The following is a 5,634-nucleotide window of genomic DNA, read 5'->3' on the forward strand; positions in this document are numbered from 1 at the left end:
ATACAGGGGCATAAGTATACACCCCCCTATGTTAAAATACAAGGGCATAAGTATACACCCCCTATGTTAAAATACAGGGGGCATAAGTATACACCCCCTATGTTTTTATTATTAAAGACCAGTTTTTTAATGGATCAGGATACTGATGTTGCTGTGCGTGTGTCCGGGTGTGTATGTGTGTGTGTTGCTGTGTGGTCAAAAACTGTACTGTATGTGCTTCCCGGTTGCACCTGAGGAACCAAAGATTAGTTCCCATTTATACCAAGGGCACTGATTGGCTCTTACAGTCGGCATTAGACAACACCCTTGTCTTTCTTGAACTCTTGAACCACGTTCCTCGTCCCTAAAAACTAAAAATCTTCCCGTTTCCCTCCAGACTGAAGCCGCTCAGTCACCATGCGGATTCAGTAATTGACAGGTGAGAGCCGCCTGTCTCTCCCCGACCTCCATCAGCGCTCGGTGCACGGCTCCCAGGACCCCCCCTGCACATCCTGCCATGTTCATGAAGCTGGCAGCTGGCCCTCGCCCCCCCATCACTCCCCCACCCGCAGCGCTGACAGACGGCAGCGGAGTTGTTCAGCGCTCCCACGCCGGCTGCAGCTTGTAGGACATTAGTCTTTTAGCACAAGGCTGATGAGCGCCGTCAGTCACCATCTGTTAACCCCCGGGGGGGGGGGGGGGGGCCTTTAATCATCCCCCATCCCTCCCTTGCATAGGGATCGATAAGGCTGCCAGGTCGCCGCTACGCCCGCCGCGTGCTGAACGGGTGATTGTGCATCATCAGCTGAGTGATTACAGCTATTTGCTTTGGATTGTTTGTGACACATCAGCCTCAGAGAGAGGTTGGGGGGGGGGGAGGAGAAAGAGAAGGGGGGACTGAGAGAGGAGGGAAGGAAGAGAGATTGATGACAGGACAATTTCACACCCTCATGGTTATTGGTTTTCAGGGACAAGCTATTAAAAGTTTGGCAGGAATTCCCGAGTAGAGGCCGACTGCTGGCGCTCGATCACATGTGTCCATGCACGCTTGTTTCTAACCGTATGCAGGAAATATCTGTTGATGATGATGATGATGATGATGATGATGATGTATCCCTCCAACATATCTGCGTTTGAGGAACAGAAAAGGTTGACAGCGGTCGGTTGTTCGTTTCCACCCAAATCGTGTCAAAGGAATTCAACTTATTTTGTCTAATTTCTGTCTGTTGAGTCTTCAGGACTCGGCGATCCCCGTTTTAAAATGCGTTCACGTTCAGACTTTCCTCACTCGTTTACAAAGATGTCATCTTCATCGTAACAGCCGGATCCGTTGGCTCGTTCAAGTGGAGCTTCAGTGAGAAACTGCAGCTGTAAGTTAAAGGTACGGAGCCCCCCCCCCCCCGGGGTCAGCTGAGAAAAAACTAAACCATGTGCACAAATTCATAATCTGTGCTCTCGGTTTAATAAACGTGAGCAAAATAGGAAAGGTATTCTACATATATATACATATTCCTACCTTAAACATAACTTGTGTCCTCCTAGTTGTACGACAGCACTGTTAAAACATAAGTTTGGAGACACTAAGTTATTAAAAAAAAAAACATCAGATACTTTTGTGTGGGTGTTGTCCTCTCGCTCTGGCGTCGTGCACACGTAGGCGACGATAATCTCACGAGAGCGATGCGGCCGCAGGTCTGAGACCAGGCGGCGTGGTTGCTTTTCCCCGACTGCAAGACCCAGGGGGACCCAGAGCATTTTAACTGCTATTTGTCTGATTTAAAGGGTTATTCTGTCCAGAACACATGTTGTGTGGCTGATAGTTAGATTTAGAGGTCTACGCTCTGCTAAGTCCTGCTACGTCCTGCTACGTCCTGCTACGTCTTGCTACGTCCTGCTACGTCTTGCTACGTCCTGCTACGTCTTGCTACGTCCTGCTACGTCTTGCTACGTCCTGCTACGTCTTGCTACGTCCTGCTACGTCTTGCTACGTCCTGCTACGTCCTGCTGTGCCTTGTAATGCTGCACAGTGCCCTGCTATGCCATGAACGACTACAAACTACTATTTGGGACTGTTATTGCCACTCATCATTCTAACCCCAACCGGTCGTCAGACACTGCCTACCAAGAGCCTGGGTCCAGGCCTGAGTCTGGGTCTGGGTCTGGGTCTGTCCCAGGTTTCTGCCTAAAAGGAGTTTTTCCTCTCCACTGTGGCCCTGTTGCTTGCTCTGGAGGAAACTACTAGAACTGTTGGGTCCTTGTAAATTCTGGAGTGTGGTCTAGACCTGCTCTATCTGGAAAGTGTCTCCAGATAACTCTTGTTATGAATTGATTCTATGAATAAAATTGAAAATTGAAAATTGAAAATTGAATATATTGAATAGAGAGACTAAATCCCTTCAGATCTTCTTTGTTGTTAATTAAAACCAGCAACAGATCGCATGTAGAGCATTCTGAGACCTACTCTGTCATGATTAAAACAACTAGAGACTGTGGACGTGCTGATACGTGGGTCTGATTGGAATAGGCTGGAAACTGTCCGACTTTACCGCAGCTTTTTGTCTGTCCCCCACCCCCCACCCCCCGGCTGCTGCCGCCTGCCCTCATCCACTTCACAGGCGAGGAGGCGCAGTTCATCTCCAACAAGCCTAGTCATTCTCCCTTGCGAGGGGGGGGGGCTTAGGCAGAAAAGGGGAGCCCACTGAGACATTGTCAATGTTCAACTTTGGTTGCTTAGTCCTGGATCTTTGCAGTCCTACCTGCAGCACCCTTAAGCACCTTTGTCCACATCATGCAACACCATCTCAGTCATGTGACCAGACCCAGTATGTCCAGGAACATTTCCTGTAAACCTGTGACTCATGAGACCGTCCTGCAGCCAGTCAAACCAGCAGAACTTATTGCAGAAAGGCATCAACTCTTGCAGTTTAGGATTAACCCTCGTGTTGTCTTCCCGCCAAATTTGAAAATCAACAATTTTGTTGACGCTTTTTATCAATGTTTTTTTAACCTTCTCTTACGTTTTTGTCCCTTTTTTTCAATGTTTGTCACTTTTGTTACATCTAACACATAACACTAACTTATTAACTTTTTTTTACAGTTATTTTTGGAATTTATGTTCATTAAACCTCATTTATAGGAAATTATACTTAATGTTTGAGTTAGAAAAGCAGAAATTAAGAATTTTTTAGACTAAAACTAAAGGAATGGATGTTGATGATAATCACAGACTGGAATATGTCAACTTTTACTCAATACTATTTCAAAAACACTTCCATTTGTTTTACAATGCTATAAAATTGAATAAGACACCCCAAAATGAATGAAAGTAGAGATTTGTACTTGGCAAAGAGCGTTGGGTGGAATCAATCATGTTATTTTGGGGAATTAAAAAGACCATTGATATAGGACAACATGGGGACGACATGAAGACAACATGAAGACAATATGAGGACAACATGGGGACAACATGAAGACATTGGGACAACATTGGGACAACATGAAGACAACATGAGGACAACATGAGGACAACATGAGGACAACATGAAGACAACATGAGGACAACATGAGGACAACATGAAGACAACATGAGGACAACATTAAGGTTAAGGGACCATTGGGTGTTCTACATTTAAAAAAATTGTCAAGGTCTTTTTTTGCATGATTTAAAGTGTATTTTCTTACTAACTAGCTCCCGTGTTGGCCAAAGAAATAAATCCATTAAACTCACCGATCCTCCTTAGTGTCGGTGTGTTTGTTGTGAGACTGCGTGTGATTTCACCAGTACACATTCAGGTGATCCACCTGATCACATGACTTCCTGTCAGGTGACCACAACAGGGGCATTTCAATCTCAAAACGCCGTAAAATACACTCTGATGTCAGCTTCCTAAATCTATCTTCTCTCCTCTGTGACTGTAAACTGAATATCTTTGAGTTGTGGACAAAGCGAGACATTTAAAGACAGCATGTTGAGCTCTGGGGAAAAGTGATTGTCATTTTCACAACTTTCTGCCATTTAACAGACGCATAAATTGTTGATTAATTGAGAAAATCATCCACACGGACAGTTAAAATAAATGCAAGTTGCAAGTTAGTCCCTTATTAGAAACTTCATGAAGGTAAACACACCTGTCCTCACACCACCTATTACCCCCATTTTATCCCAATAAAGGGAGAAATGAAGGAGTTTCTCATGCAGATCATCTGGAGGATCGGAGAGGAAACAACAAATCTATTTAATATTTCTGCTGCAGAGCTCTCTTCATTTCCTCCAACATTCTGGTGCCATTGCTTCCTGTCTGTCTGTCTGTCTGTCTGTCTGTGTGTCTGTCTGTCTGTCTGTCTGTCTGTCTGTCTGTCTGTCTGTCTGTCTGTGTGTGTGTCTGTCTGTCTGTCTGTCTGTCTGTCTGTCTGTGTGTCTGTCAGTCTCTTCACTCAAATGATGTTTCATTACAAACATGTCTGAAGTTCATCCTGTTAAAATGGTAAACTGACGTACAATAAGTCCACCGATCACGTCTCACGAGTCTGGAGGAAACGATGCGTCTCACGGCTCGTTTCAGACGTCTTTACTGCCGCCTTTGTTAATGTGACTTCTGTTGCATTTTGGGGATTAGTTGAGTCAATCAATCCTGTTCTCTCACTCAGTTACATGGACTTGACGCATCGACACCACAGAAGCAGTAAAACATGTCTTCACGCCCGATGATCACAGCCTCTGCTGAAATATTAGCAGACCAGTTTTAAAGACTAACGTTGATACTGTTACGTCTCATCTGGGACCGGGGATGGTGCCGAGGATGTGAGCGCTGACATTTCCGTGATTTTACGGATGAGTAAACACAACCGTGGAACTCGACTGTGGACCAGGCCGGAGCGGGTGCTGGTCTTTGTCATCGTTAGGTCTGTTGTCCTCAAAGAAAAGACTATTAAAGATGTTTGTAGAGACGGTAAATGTCCACCAGACACAACATGCTTTACCAGACTATAAAAACAACACAATTACATTGGTGGATGTTATGTTAATAACTTAATTTTGACCGTGGCCGGGTTGGATCAGTGGATAGAGCAGGCGCACATACTGTATATTTAGAAGTAAATGCCTTGACGCTGAGGTCTGGGGTTCAACTCTGACCTGTGGACATTTGTGTGTGTCTTACTCCCCCCCCCACCTTTCCTGTCCATTAAAGGCGGAAAAGCCCCACTAAATAATCTTGAAAAAAGATTTTAGGTTGACTTGAAACGGAAAATTTAATGGAAATGACTCTATAACATGGACTGTATTCATATAGTAAATGGACTGTGGTTATATAGTAAATGGACTGTGGTTATATAGTAAATGGACTGTGGTTATATAGTAAACAGTCATGGGGCCACTCATGCCGGCCTGGCTCTCACCCCCGAGTTCTCCTGGCAGTTCTACGCCCGCCTGCCATCTTTAGAGCTTAATTAGCAGGCGGACGCTTTTCTGTCTCGTCAGGCTAGCGGGGACGGGGATGTCAGCGAATGCACCGTAACTAACAATCTTATGCACGCCTATAATCACGGTATAACGCGCTGTAGCATGTGTGTTGATTCTGTCCTCGCACACCCATACATCGTCAAATCATGTCACATGCACGCCTATAATCATGTCAAGCGGGGGTGGGGGTGGGG

General features: G+C 45.3%; 1 protein-coding gene across 1 annotated transcript in view; it reads right to left on the reverse strand.

Annotated features, from left to right (window-relative positions):
* The window catches only part of LOC117949014 (RNA-binding Raly-like protein), a 36,008-nt gene extending 32,278 nt beyond the window's left edge, over nucleotides 1-3,730 (reverse strand). The window contains exon 1 of the mRNA XM_034879005.1: nucleotides 3,707-3,730. The gene's annotated coding sequence lies outside the window, so the exon portion shown is untranslated. The remainder of the gene's footprint in view (nucleotides 1-3,706) is intronic.
* Between the last annotated feature and the right edge of the window lie 1,904 nt (nucleotides 3,731-5,634).

The sequence above is a fragment of the Etheostoma cragini genome, chromosome 8 (assembly GCF_013103735.1).
Source record: "Etheostoma cragini isolate CJK2018 chromosome 8, CSU_Ecrag_1.0, whole genome shotgun sequence".
Taxonomy (NCBI): domain Eukaryota; kingdom Metazoa; phylum Chordata; class Actinopteri; order Perciformes; family Percidae; genus Etheostoma; species Etheostoma cragini.